This window comes from Protopterus annectens, chromosome 9.part0, assembly GCF_019279795.1.
Source record: "Protopterus annectens isolate FY-2018-M chromosome 9.part0, PAN1.0, whole genome shotgun sequence".
In the NCBI taxonomy this organism is placed as follows: Eukaryota; Metazoa; Chordata; order Ceratodontiformes; family Protopteridae; genus Protopterus; species Protopterus annectens.
The window spans coordinates 889,699,808-889,717,387 of NC_056743.1; the positions used below are offsets into that span (position 1 = coordinate 889,699,808).

Here is a 17,580-nt window from a genome sequence, read left to right on the forward strand (position 1 = left end):
TATATACATATACATATACATATATATATATATATATATATATATATATATATATATATATATATATATATATATGGCTGTAGATGATTGTCACTGCCTTTTCTCTTTCTTATTAGGTGCATTGGCCTACCATATAGTGTTCAAAGATGATCTCTCCTGTTATATATTCCACAGGACCTTAAAATGGAGATTTTTATTCCTATTATAACAGCGAGTCAACTCAGGAGCTACAGCTACAAGATACAAACATTTTGCTAGAACTGTTTAAATTTCTACGTATGAGGGGATACTTCATTTTATCATCCTGAACACATATTGCTTCTACCTTTTGTTTGCTATTAAGCTTATGCTTATACACATAGGGATCTCTAACAAGGGTAATCATGCTTCCTGAATATAGTAAAGTGTGAACTTTTCTCCATTCTCAAACCATAGTACACTTTACTAACTTGGTAGTAGCCCAAGGCATAATGCAGGCAAAACTATTCTAATTTTAGTCTTGTCATATTCTGTAGAAACAGTTTCATTTGTAGCATGCTTATCGGTTTTCACATATTTGATATTCTTTTTCTCCTCAGTATCGATGGAACAGAATCTGGCTACGTGACACCTTCCCAACATTGTAAACAAGTTAACCCATAGCATGCTACTTTTTGTTTCACAGGAGACTGAAGATGTCTTACTGCAACTTTAGATTTAGAAGCAAACAGATCAATTTTAAAGTGTGATTAATAAGCCTTCTACTAAAGTTCCTAACTTGTCAGTTACTGGGATCACTTTGCAACACCCACTTTATCATTTCACTAGCTAATTTTATTTTAAATCAGTCAGTTGACTGATAGAATTTCTAACATTTTCATTTTCCTGTTACTATCAGTCTCTAACAACAGCTTTACTTGTTTTAAATTATCCACCTGTGGTCATACTGGTTTGTCAGCATTTAAAGCCCAGCTGTGTAATGTCACTGCTTGCACTTCAGAAATTTCCCCAGCCCTAGACAACAGCTCCATTTTAAACTTTTCTTAGTCAGTGTAATCAGTCCTCTCTATGTCTATATATGTGTTTAAATTTTCCCTGTCAGACGGGAAGGTAGAACTTTGGCACACTTGTCTCAGATCTTCAGTATGGCATACCATTTAAATGCCATCAAATTTGACTCTATGTCATTCTCCGTATGCAGTTTTTTAATAGCAGGTACACGTCTGAGGTAGTAGCTACAATGATCAGTCATATTAATTGTTATGGGAGCTGCAGCACCTTCTGATTGGTCTCCACTTTGGTTTTACTAAATCTTCCATGGTGGTGGATAACAAGAAATATATCAGGAAAGTCAGGTCAGTAAGCACACACAAAATAACTGCAACAAAATGTCTCTGATTTACAAATCCCACTGGAAAATTTCACTCAAATAGTCCACACACTTGGCAGCAGAAATTTGACAAAGAATGGTATTTTGGCAGGTCCTTGACCACACTGCCTGTATGTACATCATACGGATAAAAAGACACTGGAGGCAGAACTATGTCAAAATTCTAGTTTATTTCCAGAACAAAATGAAAACTGAAGTGAAAATATAGCTCACTTGGCTTTTCTGTGTTAACACCATAAGTTATTTATTAAAGATGCAGTACCTTTTATGTAAGGTCATGATCTTTAGAAGCATCCTCAACATGCCAGCCCAGTCTCACACAGGACCTCCAGCAATAGGCTCATAAAGATCACAGCTGTAGGCTTTGCCAGGTCTTCCCTTCTGCTCTACCAGAAAATGTCTTTGCCTAAATTTGCCTCAACCCATATACACAATAGGTCCAAGTCTTCAATCAGAACCTCTGCTTTGACACTCAATGGATCTCAGGCTAAGGAACCAGCTACTTGTCTGACTGTTCCCAGGTTGCATTCTTTTATCTAGACATATTTGGCAGTCATCAATCTTTCCAATATAATACTTGCCTGGTTAATTTTCTGGAAAATGTTGTTGTTGTTTGTCTTTCGGCTTTTCCTGGTTAGGGGTCACCACAGCAGAACTCTGGTCCGCTAATGATTGGCAGTAGGTTTTCACGAACGCCGAGGTACCAGCTCGACGTCCAACCTTCAACGAAGGCACGCCCATTTACGCATGTCTTTCAAACGCCCACCCAACCGCGAGGAGGACATGCAGACTCCACACAGAAGGCACTCCCCACACTCCAGCTGAGAATCGAACGGGAGAACCTCTTGCTGTGAGGCAACAACGCTACCGCTGCACCAATGCGGATTATAATTTTCTGAAAAATGTAACAACACAAAATACATTTAAAGGCACGTTCTAACTTTTTTCACACACAAGATTTCTCTTTCACTCTCTCTCTCATCATTAACATCTACACAAAATAATAATTTAAAAGATTCACATGCAACTGGGCATGCTCTAAGATATAATCTGTGGCTCTCAGAATGGCATGGTAGTCATTGTTGAGGAGTTTATGTGTCAGATTCATTGGTAGTAAATTAACTTTTCCTGGTATCTGAGAGACATTTGGCTGTTTAAATTAAAAAATAAATAAATAAAATAAATAAAACAAAACAGTGGCGTTTCTGTAAAGGAAGTAGAGAACTAAACCTGCATACACCATTTACTTTACTGGTAATATTCCCCAATTTGAAGAGGCCTTAATGTAAGTGGGGCAACAATATTTCCTTATGACCACCCACACTTCAGAAGCAAAATGTCTATTTAGTCTTTATGACAGCTTAAGTTGGTTTGTAATTTTATGCATTAGTCAGCTAATGTGTTGGGTAAATGACTGCAGAAGGTAAAAAACTAATTCTGAGGTACATGAAAGTATTGACTTTTTGGACTGATTGACCACTAAAAATTAATAGGTCAAAGGGGTGGAATTTCAAGCTACTTTCTGATTATTATTGAAGGTAATGGCCTTTGTTTTAGTATTTTTCACTACGATTTTTAACAGCTAAACCTGTTCCAGATACTGATCAGGTCCTTGTCCAGCAGTTTATGGATTTCCTTACATTTGGAGCCTGAGCACAGTTAAACCATATTGTTTTCATACACTGGGTGCTGAATGCCTAATACTGATGTGACATCTTTCATTATATAAAGTGAATACTAGTGTTCCCAGAACAGTTCTTTGGGAAGCACATTTTGTACACGTGTCAGAATCTGAGAGAGTATTAGCTAACTTTATTCTGCATCGGTAGTCTTAGTTGAGAGGTAATTAGTGAGCCAACTGAATCATGTGCTTTCACTAATTATTTTCACACTTTGAGGCATGAGTTGATCAAGTGAATCAAATGCATGCTTTGAGTGCTCACTTTAAATGCCTTTTATCAATACTGACCCAAATTATTTCAGAACATGTGAGTGCAGTGATGGTACTGTGGAATTCATAACGCCTCACCTGGTAACAAAAATTATCACTTTATTCAGTTATCTGTTTGTATTCCACTGTTTCTAATATCTTTACAAGGACTTGTAGCTGGACAGATTTAAAGTCACAGGGACTTAACCTTAGAGAGATGTATGATGCGAATATTTCCCATTCAGTTGGTATAATCCATATGTAGGTCAGAGACATAGCATCTGGGTTAGGGATTCAACAATATAACATGCAGCCATATTTAGGAAAGAAAGCTGTAACAAGTGTGGAGCATTTCGCCTTCCTTCTGACAGCACTTGCAAAAGAGCCATAACTCTCCTACTAGTCAAAGTCTTAAAGTATAAGTTCAGCAGGAACTCGTCGTCCTAAGCAAGTGTTTTACAATAAGTGCACCGATACTGCATGAATTATTAAATACTGTCTTGTGTTACCCAGAAAGCACCCAATGAGAGCAGTGGCAATTTCAAGATTAATTGGACAAGGAAACCCTGACTGAGTAGAAGGGAGGATGAGAAGACTGGTAACTTTTAGGATCTACTGTGAGATTTTCAGCTGTTTTTAAACAGCTCTTGGGCTACTGAAGAATATTTCCTGGTTATTGTGAACCTGATTAGCTTTATCTACTTTGATTTTTAGTTTCATCACATATAGATGGAAGATTTGATTCTTTCCATTTTTCTCATACCTTATCTCTGAATTCATTCAAATTCACTTGTTTGTTCTTTTCAGAGCCACATCCTCATCGATTATGTCTAGAAATAATTTATTCTGAAAATCGAAGAGTATTCTTAAGAGTATATCGTGCTGAGCTGGTGTCCTCACAGATTGCCCTTCAGCTGCAGTTCTTTTAACAATTCACTTTGTACAGTGCTACAGACCAACCAATCACAGTAAAGGGAGAAAGCTTAAGTGTCTTGAAGGACCAATAAGTAAGGCCCAGGCAGTAATCACTCATGCAGTTCAGTAGGGTGTCAGCAGTGAAACATTTTTAATAGGTTGCTAACCAAAAAGTCATTGATAGGTTACGTCAGACTCGAACTCTGTAACTTGCTGTATAGTGTGGGTGAAATATATCTTGCCAAACTATGCTCCTTTCTCTAAGAAGTATAAAATTACTTTTGTTGCTAAACTGTTTGACTTCATTTAATATGCTCCAGAAGGCTGAGGGAAGGTGGCAGAGGATATAGACTGAGTTAATGAATAGTTTAATAGAATTATACAGTATACTTTGGGTAGTTAGACAGTTTGGGCTATAGGAGTCAATATTAATGTTCACTATGACCAAATGACAGCACAAGCAATATTTTTTACAAAAAGCATAGTGCCCCGCCAAGGTGACACCCTGGAATGTCACCTGTAAACAAGTTACATTAGCAAGAAAGTTACCAAGTAAGAGATATATTCTCCATTATTCAGAAACTAATACACCTGGACTGTGTCTTTGTGTCCAGGTGTCAAAAAAGTCCTCTATTCAGCATCTTCTCTTACGAGCCCTGCTTGGTTTCCAGTGCACTATAAACCCAGTGAACGGCACTCTTTCTCTGGGAGAGTGGACTCGCATATAATTGTCATACTTCCATAGAAATCCCCAGTGTAAGGAGCACAATCTGGAGGAGTGGATAGTACACAGAATTCAAAACCTTTGTCAAATTAATGAAAGCAGCCCTGATAAAAAAGAATTCCTTATTTGTACTGCAAATTATGTTATCTGTCCACCAGGCCACAGCAGCAGAATGTATTGTATTATGCCCAATAGTCATGTTGGGTATAAGCTAGAAGACTGTACTGAAATTTACAGCATATTATATGTTACACTACAATCTTTCCATGGCTACTGCTAACAATAAACAATAGCCCAGTCAATAAAGTCACAAATATGCATAGCTGTCAACCTTTTATCTCCAGAATGTGTAACATTTCCTCTCATAATGTGGAACAAATGGGCAAAATGTGGCACACATACTAACAGCTTAATAACAACTCCAACTAGGAAGCTCACAGGGTGGTTAAATGTTTTACTGTATACTTATAAAGTATTATTTTGGTGAATTAATATGATTCAGAATAATTTACCATTGATATTAATTTAAAAAGTTCTTAGCAATAAATGTATGACAGAATCTTTCAATGTGGAACATTGAGGAGCAAGGACTTTTTAAGACTCAGTTATGCAAATGTGGTATGTTGTAGTGAAGAGAAGATCTAAATAAATTCCTACATCATTCTGTTTTTTATCAGAATATTAGAAAAATGATCTCCTAATCCAGCATAAAAAATGTAATTTTAAAAATATTTCAGATGTTAAAGTGAATGACTTGCTATTTTTTAACTTGTGCATTCAGCTTTAAGATTTGGAATGACTCATATGAGGTACATATATGCTTACTTGTCATACGATGACCCTCACAGTCAAATGTGACACAAATATACTGCTTGAATAATTACTTAACTGCTGCAAATTTACATTAAAGCATGTGTAATATCTGTGAGAATTGTAAACACATAGATTGCTGAATTCGGGTAAAATATTTCAAAGGACATGAAAAACAGACTCCCAAAAAATGAATGTTATGAAATGATTTGTATTTCTATGCAGTTTTATTTATGACAGCTAGACTAATCTTTCCAAAAGAATTTTGATGACATCACATACATTTTCTCTGAAAAGTTTGTTTCCTTGATTAGTTTATTCGTAAGGTCTGCATATACTTTGGTTTAACAGATATTCATTATCCAGATGAAAAGGTTGTTAACTTAATTAGTTGTGGCTGCCATGCTATTTTAGCAGAAAACTTTTCACGCTTTCAGGGAATATGTAGTGTGAGCACATCCATTTGTCTAGTTCTTCCAAAGGCCAGTGTACAGTCTAAAACTAACATTAAATTTTAAGAGCATCCAGCCACTACTCATGACCTTTACGTGTCTTGCTCCCACACATTACTGATATAGCTGATCTTTCATCTTTCTCTGAAGAATTAAAAAATAGATATTTCTTCAAATCTGAGTGCACGTGATTTAAGACTTTGTTACTGGCATCATATTCACACATATTACAGTAATTCAAACAAGCTGCAGTAAAACACAGGCAAACTCTCTATGACCAGTCAGCAGTCTTGTATGTGTATATAAATTCTGAATGTCTGTCATAATTTCAAACATTATGACTTCACATTTTATTTTATGGTTTCTCCATTCTTTTATACTTTTTTTTGAGGCTGAAACTGAAAGGGTTCACTTTAGGTGAAGCCAGTTAAACAGCCTCTAACTGAAAATACATTCAGTCTAAAACTTTTCTGTCTTTTGGTATTTTACAGGATTGCTTAGCTGATACATGAAACGTGTGTCCAGAGCTGTATTCGTGTTTTAGTTAGCCATTATAATTAATCAAATCTCTTGTTGCTTTTGGTTTATGTTTTGCTAAGTACAAATGTCATTATCATAACATTCAGAAGAAAGTGAAGCCAATATATTAGGCTTTACGTGACTTAGTTAGGCAGCATTTGGTTAATTTCCATCCGCATCCAAAATTCCTTGTTCCCATTTTTGGACATGGGGTCAGGGCGTCACTTCAACAGTGACAATCATCTAGAGCCAAGGTTCACACCCCCGGTGTCTAGCCCTGCCATGTCTGTTCTTCCATACCAGAAAAATCGCATGCAACTCCCACCTATGGCCAATTTAGAGTAGCCAATCCACCTACTGCATGTGTTTGGAATGTGGGAGGAAACTGGCACATGCAGAGGAAATCCACACAAACACAGGGAGCCCATGCAGACTCCACACAGAAGGCACCCTAGCCAAGAATCAAACCAGAGATCCTCTTGCTGTGAGGCGACAGCGCTATCCGTTATGCCACTGTGCCATCATTTGGTTAATTTATTATAACATATTAGGTGGCGTTATCAGATTCCTAAGTAAGTTATGTGAACCACTACTCTTCCTCACAGCCAAAAATATGTGGTTGTGTTGGCACCACTTCTCAAGACACACAGACATCCCACATTATCAGCACCCTGACATTAGTGCAGTTCATGGACATCAGTAACTGCCATTTTAATTTCTCCAAATCTTTTGGGTTTCTAATACCATGATGGGAATGGACCCCATTCCTATGTCAAAGTACAATTAAAGTTCATGAAATTAGTATTGTTTCATTCTTTGAAGTCAGTCAAAAGTGCTCTTCGCAGTACCCACACCATGCCCAGTCTCTGCAATTCATACAGTTACATGTATTGGTAACATGTCTAAATATGATTATAGACTCTTTTTAAAAGACGTGTTGCTCCGACTACTATTGGAACTATCTGGGTATCTTTCTTCCACATTGCTCTCATTTCTACTTGCAAATCCTGATATTTTATAACTTTGTGTCTCTCTACACAGGACACTGTAGTCACTGGGTGTGGCGATTTCAATGACCAATGCTATTTTTGTCTTCTTTTCTTGGACCACTATATCCAGTTTTCTAGCATCTATCTTTTGAACAGTTGGTAATGGGTGATCCCATGTGATGTAGACTTCATCATTTTCTATGATGCTTTGTGGCTCAGGTTTCCAGTGTTTTTCAGCCACTTCAATACCATAATGTTTGCACATTAAGAGTTCTGTGATGCTCCCAGAGAAGGCATAGATATGATAATTTACTGATTGAGTGGGACAGGAACAACTCAGCTGTTGTCAAAACTGTTCTGCTCAGCACCGTGTTGTGAAAATTGTGCAGCATAATTCAAGTGATTTAGTAACACTTGTGTAACTGATTACATCTTGCAGTTTGTGTTTGCTTTATGTCTACCTGACTTTTACCTTTAACAGTTTTTGTTCCATCCACTTGTTTATCTTCCTGTAAAAGTCCACTGCTAGCACAGATCACTGACAAGGCATAATCAAATGTCTTGACTGACCTGCAGGCTAAGGCCTCTGATAAATTATAAGTGGCTAACAAATGTCCAAAGCAGTGATGACTAAATATAAAAAAATAGGAGTGATTTTTCTGGTCTAGTGCAAAAATACACTAAATCACATGAGTGATGTGATAATTTGTAGTGAACTTGAAGGATTTTACAATACAGCCAGCTCAAGTTTTTGGACAACTCAAAACTTTTACCTGGAGATATTAATGCTGGATAAAATGCTTTAACATCCACATGTGAAAAGGAAGGGACTACAGAATACATAGTTTCTCTCCTGTCTACTAATCAAGGCATTTTAAGCATAACTGAGGTAAAGAAAAACTAACCTGACGCACAGTGTGTGCACTTTAGATGCCCTAGGGACATAGTTGTCTGTAAGTGTATGTTTGCGTGTGAGTGAGTGAATGTAACTTGCATGGATGTGTGCCCATCCGTCAGTCCCTAATGTTTTCAAAAACACAGCACTAAGACCTGATCTCTGCAAACGTGAATTTTATCAGCTGTCTTATCAGCTGTCTCACAAACATTTCATTTTAAGACAAACTAATAAATGTAGTTTTATTCTGAAAATGCTCTTAGCGTTCAAATCATCTCTATTTGTTGTGAATTACTTTTGCTATTGAAAGTACTTCAGTTTCATATTACTTGACTGGCTTCAATTGCTAAATTTGAAAAATCAATGCTGTTTTTTGGAGAGAAAGAACTCTTGCTTGTACATGCGCACACACACACACACACACACACACACACACACACACACACACACACACATAAAAAAAAAATGCGCACAAATTCAAATCTACTCATAAACATAAACATCTTCACATATATCCAGGTGTTCACTAAGATTTTTTTTCATGAAGGTGTTTTTGAAGTGTTTCTCTTTGCTGATAGGTGATAAATTATGCATTCTGCATGTTAAATGTATACACATGTATCCTTCATTAACAGCTTAGCTCCAGCTGAAGGACTTATGTACTCTGAAACCTGAGAGGTGGCTTGTGTATATTTTTTATATAAAGGATATCTCAACACCTCTATATTCCAGTGTTTGGGGTATGAATAAGACAGACTACAAAGTACTGAATACCTCTATGTTCATATCCATTCAACTGTAACAGGATATATAGTGATGTCAGATATGAAGGATGTCCTAAGTAGTGTATATGAATTCCACTCAAAAAGTGCCAGTCAAAAGCATGACTTTCAAAAAGGTAAAAGGAATCAGCATTAATAAAAAAAAAATGCAAACTCAATCTATTTTGTGTGGGGGGACACCCAAGCACCACTGCCTTACTTAATTATTCTAACACTAATGTCATACTCCCTCTCTGATAAGGAGGTGCTCCTTTAGGCTGTGCAGTCTTGCAACCAGAATAAAGAACAGGAGTCCAAATGTCAGTTTTTTCATTATTTTAAACTGTCTTTCTAACTGGTGACTATAAGTGGAACCTATTATAGGTATAGTCTCAAAAGCTCATCTTTTGATACCAAGTACTCTCACCATTGTCCAGTCCACCACACCAGAGAAGGATATATGTCCTTAAGTTGTCCTTAAATAATGGAGAAATGTGTACACAGGCAACTAATTATTTATTTATTTTTATTTTATTTTACATTTGTTGACCGGGATAGTCCAACTGGAGCCATGTCCATTTTCAGTGGAGGCCCAAGGAGATGAGCTCCAATTTATCAGATACAATAATACAAGTAAAACAAGAGTACATAAGTAGTATTACCAACGAATACATAGACAAACATGAGATACCCCTGGTTCTAGTCAGGAGAAAAATTAACAATAAATAGTTAGTTGGGTTATTCACATTCATGTTGAAAGTTACCCGGGCTTGTTGCAGTGGCAAAGCCAGTTAAATGTCATATGTTGTTTGAGTTTAGTTTTAAATTGTCCTAGGGAGGAGAGCAAAGTAATATCACCTGGAAGTAAGTTCCAAGCTCTGCCTGCAGCATTAGCAAAGAGGGCATCTCCAGCAGTGTTGTTGATTTTGATTGACTGAATTAGAAGTTTGTTCAAGGATAGAAGCAGTCTTGGATTGTTGTGGGGGGTGATAATATTTTGAAGGGCTGGTGTGTTATCTGGGTTATAGAGGATTTTGTTAGCCATGATCAGCAGGTTATATTGTATGAGACTGGGAAGTTCTAGCCACCCAAGCTGTTTTAGATTGATGCAGTGGTGTGTTTTAAAAGGCATTCCAGTGACAAACTTGGCAATATGATTGTAACAGGTTGACAGTCTATTTAGTACAGATTTGTTTAGATTGGAGAGAAGGGGGGAGGCGTATAAAAGTGTTGAGAGTAGATGAGAGCGAGCTATAGCCATCTTAGCTGGAGGGGTTAGGAAGGCTTTTATTCTATACAGTGACCCAAGCTTGTTATTGATGTTCTTGATTGTTTGATTTACATGTAGGTCAAACTTTAGGTTATTGTCAATAATGACACCTGATAATTTTATAGAGGGGTCAGGGGAAATTATTGTCCCATCTTTTGCATTTATGGTAAAGGTGAAGGTGGCAGACCTATGAGTTGGAGAGAATAACAGCATTTTAGTTTTTTGGGGATTTAGTAACAATCTACGTTCAGAGAGCCAATTATCCATGGTATTAAAGGTGGACTGGGTAGCGACCTTCAGGTCTGTGGGAGAAGTAGCTGAGCAAATCAGGGTGGAGTCATCAGTGTATTGGATACAGCTGACGTTTGGTATGACTGTATACAAGTCATTAATAAAGATGGAAAACAGTAGGGGCCCTAATATGGAGCCTTGTGGTACTCCAAGGGTGTTTGGTAATAGATTAGAGAGCTTGTTCTGCCATAGGACAGCCTGTTGTCTTCCATTTAGGTAGGATGTAAACCAAAGGAGGGCATTAGTATCAAGGTGGAAAGTTTGCAAGGTGTGGACCAGAAGTTGGTGATCAACCATGTCAAATTCCTTGGAAAGATCCAAGAATAGGGCAGAGGATATGTGATTATTGTTACAGTTATTGTTTATGGTATTGGTAAAAGCCATTAACGCTGAGGTTGTGCTATGGTGTGGATGAAAACCATGCTTGGTATCCACCATGAGGTGATTTTGGATTAGGTGGTGCATAAATTGTTTTTGTATACATTTTTCCATAATCTTTGCAAGTGGAGAAAGTATAGCTATAGGTCTATAATTGGAGAATTCCGTAGAGGAACCTCCTTTATGTAGTGGGATGATTACGTAGGATGTTTTCCAGATGGTGGGAATGTTAGCTTCTGCTATGGTACGATTGATTAGTATCGATGTTGGTTAGGCAATGGCATCAGCTGATTTTTGAAGGTACTCAGCGGGGAGCTGGTTAGCGGAGAGTGTGGTAGGTTTTAATTTTTTGATCATGTTACGGATAAGAGATGTGGACACTGGTTGGAAGGAGAATGAGAGTCGGTTTTTAGAGGTAGAAGTATCAGGGGCAGGGGAGCTAGAAGGTAATTGTCTAGCTAGAGCTTGAATTGTTTCAGTAAAGAAATGGTTAAAACTGTCAGAGACCTCCTCTGGGGATTTATCAATGGTGGCAGCAGGGATAGGTGTAGATGTTTTACCAGGGTGGAGTAGATTGTTCATCCCTGCCCAGAACTTCTGAGGATTGTTCTTATTGGTTGTCTGTAAATTGCAGTAGTATTGTTTTTTGTCCTGTAGAATAATTTTTTTTGTTTCATTCCTAGCATACCTATATTTTACATGATCATGGGGGTCTTTTGTCGAACGCCATTGAGCCCATAGTTTGTTTCTGCTGGTAATTTTTTGTCTTGTCTCTTTAGATAGCCATGGTGCAGTTCTTGCTTTTGTACGTTTTGAGCGGGCAGGTGCATGTAGATCAAAAATTCCAAGAAATTTGTTGTTAAAATAGGCAACTGCCTCCTCTAAGGGTAGGTGTTTTAGCATGGACCAATTGCAAGAGCTAAGTTCCAGTTGGAATTTGTCAGAGTCAAAGTTTCTTTTGCTCCTGACTTTTCTGAGTAGGGGTTGCAACTAATGCAATAACTTACACAGAATAACTTACTATCTAACTTCCAGCATGGCTTCAGGCAAAACCACAGCAAGACCTCAGCCCATCTTTCCTTTACTAACACTATAAACCAAAACAGTAATAACAATAGGCTATCCTCTGCCCTCTTTCTTGACCTATCATAAGCCTTCAACATGGTCAACCATGAACTTCTCATTATCCCCCTCAAATCTATTTTCCTCCATAAGCACGCAATCCAGCGGTTCCAGTCCTACCTGACTGGTAGACAACAGGCGGTACTATGACAGGGCAAACTCTCCAGCCAGCTACCTCTCAAACTTGGTGTCCCTCAAGGCTCCATACTGGGTCCACTACTCTTCTCTATTATTATCAACAACCTCCATACCGCTATCCCTAAAGCTACCTGTATTCAGTAAGCAGATGATTCCACTCTGATCTGCTCAGCTCCCTCCCCATCCGAACTGCAAGCCCTAACCCAAAATACATTTAACACTATTGAGAAATGGCTCACCAACCAATGCCTACTGCTGAACCCCAATAAAACTAAACTTTTACTCTTCACCCACACCAGCAAATCTGCCACACTTTCTTTCTCTGTCATGTCAAACAATGGTACCACTATCTCCCCAGATCAACACACTAAACTTCTAGGGGTTATCATAGACAATAATCTTAAATTTGACTTACAGGTCAACAAAACCATACAGACCATCAATAAGAAGCTTGGGTCACTGTATAGAAATGAAACATTTTTAACCCCACTGGCTAGGACTGCAATCGCCCGGTCACACCTACTCTCTACTCTACTATATGCCTCACCAGTACTCTCAAACTTACAAATCAGAATTAGGTAAGCTCTCCCATAGCTACAACCATATTGCCAGATTTGCCACTGGCTTCACTTACAGAACCCACCATTGCCAGAACCTGAAGCAACTAGAGTGGCTAGAACTGCCCAGTCTAATTCAATTCAATCAACTCCAAATAGCACACAACATTTTGTAGCACCCTGAGGATACCCCCTCACTCATAAATATCATTAAGCCCTATAGCAACTTGACATCCCTGCAATCAGCCAACAAACTACTCATCCAAACCCACAAAGCTAACAATGCTGCTGGTGAATCCCTGTTTGCCAACTTTGTTGGCAAAACCTGTAATTTGTTGCCAAACCATATAACCCTACAATCCTCCATAGATCTATTCAAAAATAACCTCAAACAGTATCTCAAAATTAACTGGTTCTGCCAGTGTAACAATCCTGATTAAGTTAAATACTGAAAGGAGAATCTCTAAATATCAAACAGGTAACTATTTCACCAAGCTCTGTATGCTATCTTATGTCTCCTGCCTTTAATTGTGTCTGACCATGTGAATTGTGTATCCCTATTAGGGAACACCACGAACCATTGTACATACTCACTTTGTTTTTTATTCTTTGTTGTAAATGTTGTTTTTATACTTTTTTATATTTTATATTTTTTAAATGTTATCTTTGAACTTAAAATGGAGAACATCAACATCTGTGCAGTGACAGAGACCTGGTTCAAAGCTCAAGAGAGCACCCCTGCATTACCAGGCTATAATTCATACCACACCTTTTGGCCACCTAACCAGGAATGAAGCACTAAAGGTGGAGGCATGTCCATATTCATTAAGGATATCCACACCTCCAGGCTAGTTGCACAGCATAATGCATCCGAGATTATCCAAGTGCAACTAACTCTGGGCAAGACCGTAATCCAAATTGTAGCTAGCCCAGAGTAGACCCCCCACCATGCCCCAAGATTACCACTCCTCATTTCTTGATACACTGGAAAGCATTAGGGTACAACCCAACACCCTAATAATGGGCGATTTCAACTTCCCCACCATTAACTGGGAAAACTACTCATATACCAACTCTTTTGCTCAACATTTTCTGGAATTCATAAATTCCAATGCCTTGGATCAACTTATTCACACCCCCACCAGGGGCAGCAATATCCTAGACCTGGTCATTACCAACATGGGCAACCAGTATTCCACACCAGAGGTCAATTCCTCGTTGGACAGATCTGACCACAAGCTAATCACCCTAGACATCCACATCCTGCCCCCACCCCCAATTAGGGAAACCACTGTAAAAAACTTCTCCAAAGCCAACTTCACACTTCTTAAGACAGAAGTGGTAAACTTCATGACACCCATGCAGATGGACAATAGAGGTACGACTGCTGAATCCTACACAAATTCATTTTATAAGCACTTACACGAGTGCATGGATCATGCCATCCCTAATAGAACCAAGATGGTATCCTCCAAAAACAGGAAGCCAATCTGGTGGTCCTCTGCCATAAACAAACTCTACAACAGAAGAAAGAAACTGTTGCAAAAAAGGGTAAAATCCCATAATTGGAGGAACTTCCTAGTCAACCTCAGTAAGAAGCTGAGATCCCTCATAAAATCCTCCAAAGCTAGTTACGAAAACAAAATTGCCACTGACTCTAAAGACAACCACAAAGCATTCTATAGCTATGTCAAGAATCTCAATGGCAACACTCATATCTGCTCTGAGTAACAGCACAATGGCACTAAATATACAGAACCAACTGATATTGCCAACATCCTGGCAGATAGGTTCAGTGCTAACTTTACCCCCTCTCACCCCCTAGAGGGCCCATCTCTATACCAGAAGAATGCAAAGTTCCTATAATCACGGCTGCACAGGTAAAAAACACACTCTCCAAAGCCAAGAACACAGCATCCATGGGACCTGACAATATCCCAGGCTGCGTTCTACACGAACTACAGAATGAACTGGCACCCTACCTAAGTACTATGTTCAATCATAGCCTCACCTCAGGATTTGTGCCCACTGAATGTCGTACCGCGACGGTTACAATGGACCCCGGGAACTACCACCCCATTAGCATGATGAACCTGGTCTGCAAGGCCATGGAACGTATCATCTTGGAACTCATAAACAAAGACATTGGTAATCTCCAAACTCAGGACCCTACCCAGTTTGGGTTTGTAAAAGGGAAATCATGTCTCCTAAACCTGATTGACTTCTTTGAAGCAGTCACCAAAGCCATAGATGAGGGTAAGGTGGTTCACACAACTTATCTAGATCTCGCCAAGGCTTTCGACACCATCCCCCACTCTGGAATTATAGATAATCTCACTAAACAAGGTATAAATCCCTATGTCACAAGATGGGTTGCCAACTGGCTCATGGACAGAACCCACACTGTGAAAGTAGCAGACTCCAAATCCGAATTCAGACCAGTGACAAGTGGAGTACCACAGGGTTCAGACCTGGGTCCTCTCCTGTTTGGTATCTACTTCTCTGAAGTACAGGCTAACACAGAAGGTCTTTGGCTAACAAAGTTTGCAGATGACTGCAAACTAGGAGCCATAATCAAAACTCCTAACGATGTGGACATACTACAAAAGGGCCTCACTGAGACAGATGCCTGGTGTCAAAGCCATGGCCTGAAGCTCAATGCCAAAAAGTGTATCGTCATCCCCTTTGGTAAAATCTCTGTACCCATGAACTACCACATAAGTGGTAGTCTACTTAATGCCGAAAGTGTGATAAGACACGTTGGGACACAGGTGGACAGTAGTCTCTCCTTTGATAATCATATCACCACAGTGGTTAGGAAATCCTTCTACGTGGCTCACCTCATCACAAAAGGTTTCTCATCCAGACAAAAAGAGGTCATTGTTCCCCCCTACTCATCACTCATTAGACCCATTATAGAGTACAACGCCTCTTTTGGTATGTACCTCACAAGACATCTACAACAACTGGAAAGGCCACAGAAATACCTCACAAAGAGGATTACTGGCCTCAAACAGATGCCTTACGCAGACCGTCTCAAAAAACTCAAGCTTTACTCCATCAGAGGCGATCTCTGCCTAACATATAAAGCTATGTCAAACCCAGAGCTGTTGGACATGCTCCACTTAAAGAAATCCCAATCCTTCTGAGCTACATGGTCTAAGGACCTAAACCTTGTCTCAATAAACAGAATATGCTGGAGGGATAGATTCCTGTCCCAGAGACTTCCCATACTCTAGAACAGACTACCTATCTATGTCAAACAAAGCTCCTCATTAGCACAATTCAAGAAATATCTTGATGATTGGATGGGAAATTGGAAATTCACCCCAGGGATCACTTATGTGGCTCTGCTCGAAAGGGGCACAGGAAAATAATTTTCTTGGGTGGCGAAAGCCAGGGTACCTTTTTGGCTAGGCTTATATAGGCCCTAGGGCTAATAGCCTAGTACCTACCTATGAACCTATAATTTGTCTAATTGGAGCTTTTCTCCCCGGGCCTCCACTGAAAATGGACATATATCCAGTCGGACTATCCCGGTAAACAAATGTAAAATAAATAAATAAATAAATTATTCTATTCGGGTCTACTTCAAATAATCAAACTGTCACTTACCTGAATTTTAAATGATCGAGACAACAACACCGAACTTGCATTTAAAAGAAAAGTCACAGCACCGATATTTTCACCAGGCAAAGGAGGCAGTCAGCCAGCATTCAGGAGTTTGCCCTTTTCCCCACCATAGTGTGATCTCCGAGTTGGCATATTTAGTTATGGGGTTATGGGGAAATGCAGCCCCCCACTTGGGAGTGTTTGTTTTGCTTTGGTTTGTTTTTTGCCCATGTTGGCCAACTGTCTCCTTTCCCTGGTGTAGATATCGGTGTTGTGGCTTTTTGTTTAAATGCAAGTTTGGTGTTTCTGTCTTGATCATTTAAAATTTGGGTAAGTGACATTTTGATTATTTGAAGTAGAGCCATTCTATTCATTTGTCTCACACATCCCACTGATGGCCTGATTCCTTTCCTGATGTCAACTGTCAAGCAGCAATAGCAAAAATCCATTCACAGGTCTGCCACAGCTTAGGTCTCTAACTGTTACTGACCATCATATGAATGCAGCACACAATGTTTTAAAGCAGGATAGGGCTAAATCTAGGTATTGTTTCATGAATGCATCTATACGGAATGTCTGATGTGACTGGACCTTAAAGATATCTGCCTCATCAACTCAAAACAAGACAATTTTAAATCACTACAGTCAAAAAAGTAAACAGAATGTTTCGTGCAAGCATCACACACCCACCATCTTTCATTTGTCTCATGTAAAAACTGTTCTGTACATGTATACTAAGTGCTCTGAAACTGTGACAGAAAGCTGCACACCCTACCTTTCAATTTCTCATCAACATGTGTATCTTTTTTATTCAGTAGTAAAAAATAAGGCATGACAGAAGTGAAGGT

At 38.9% G+C, this 17,580-nt stretch overlaps 1 protein-coding gene across 3 annotated transcripts in view; it reads right to left on the bottom strand.

Annotated features, from left to right (window-relative positions):
- The window catches only part of STAC3 (SH3 and cysteine rich domain 3), a 385,666-nt gene that overhangs the window by 54,163 nt on the left and 313,923 nt on the right, over positions 1 to 17,580 (bottom strand). The gene's annotated exons all lie outside the window — the stretch shown is intronic.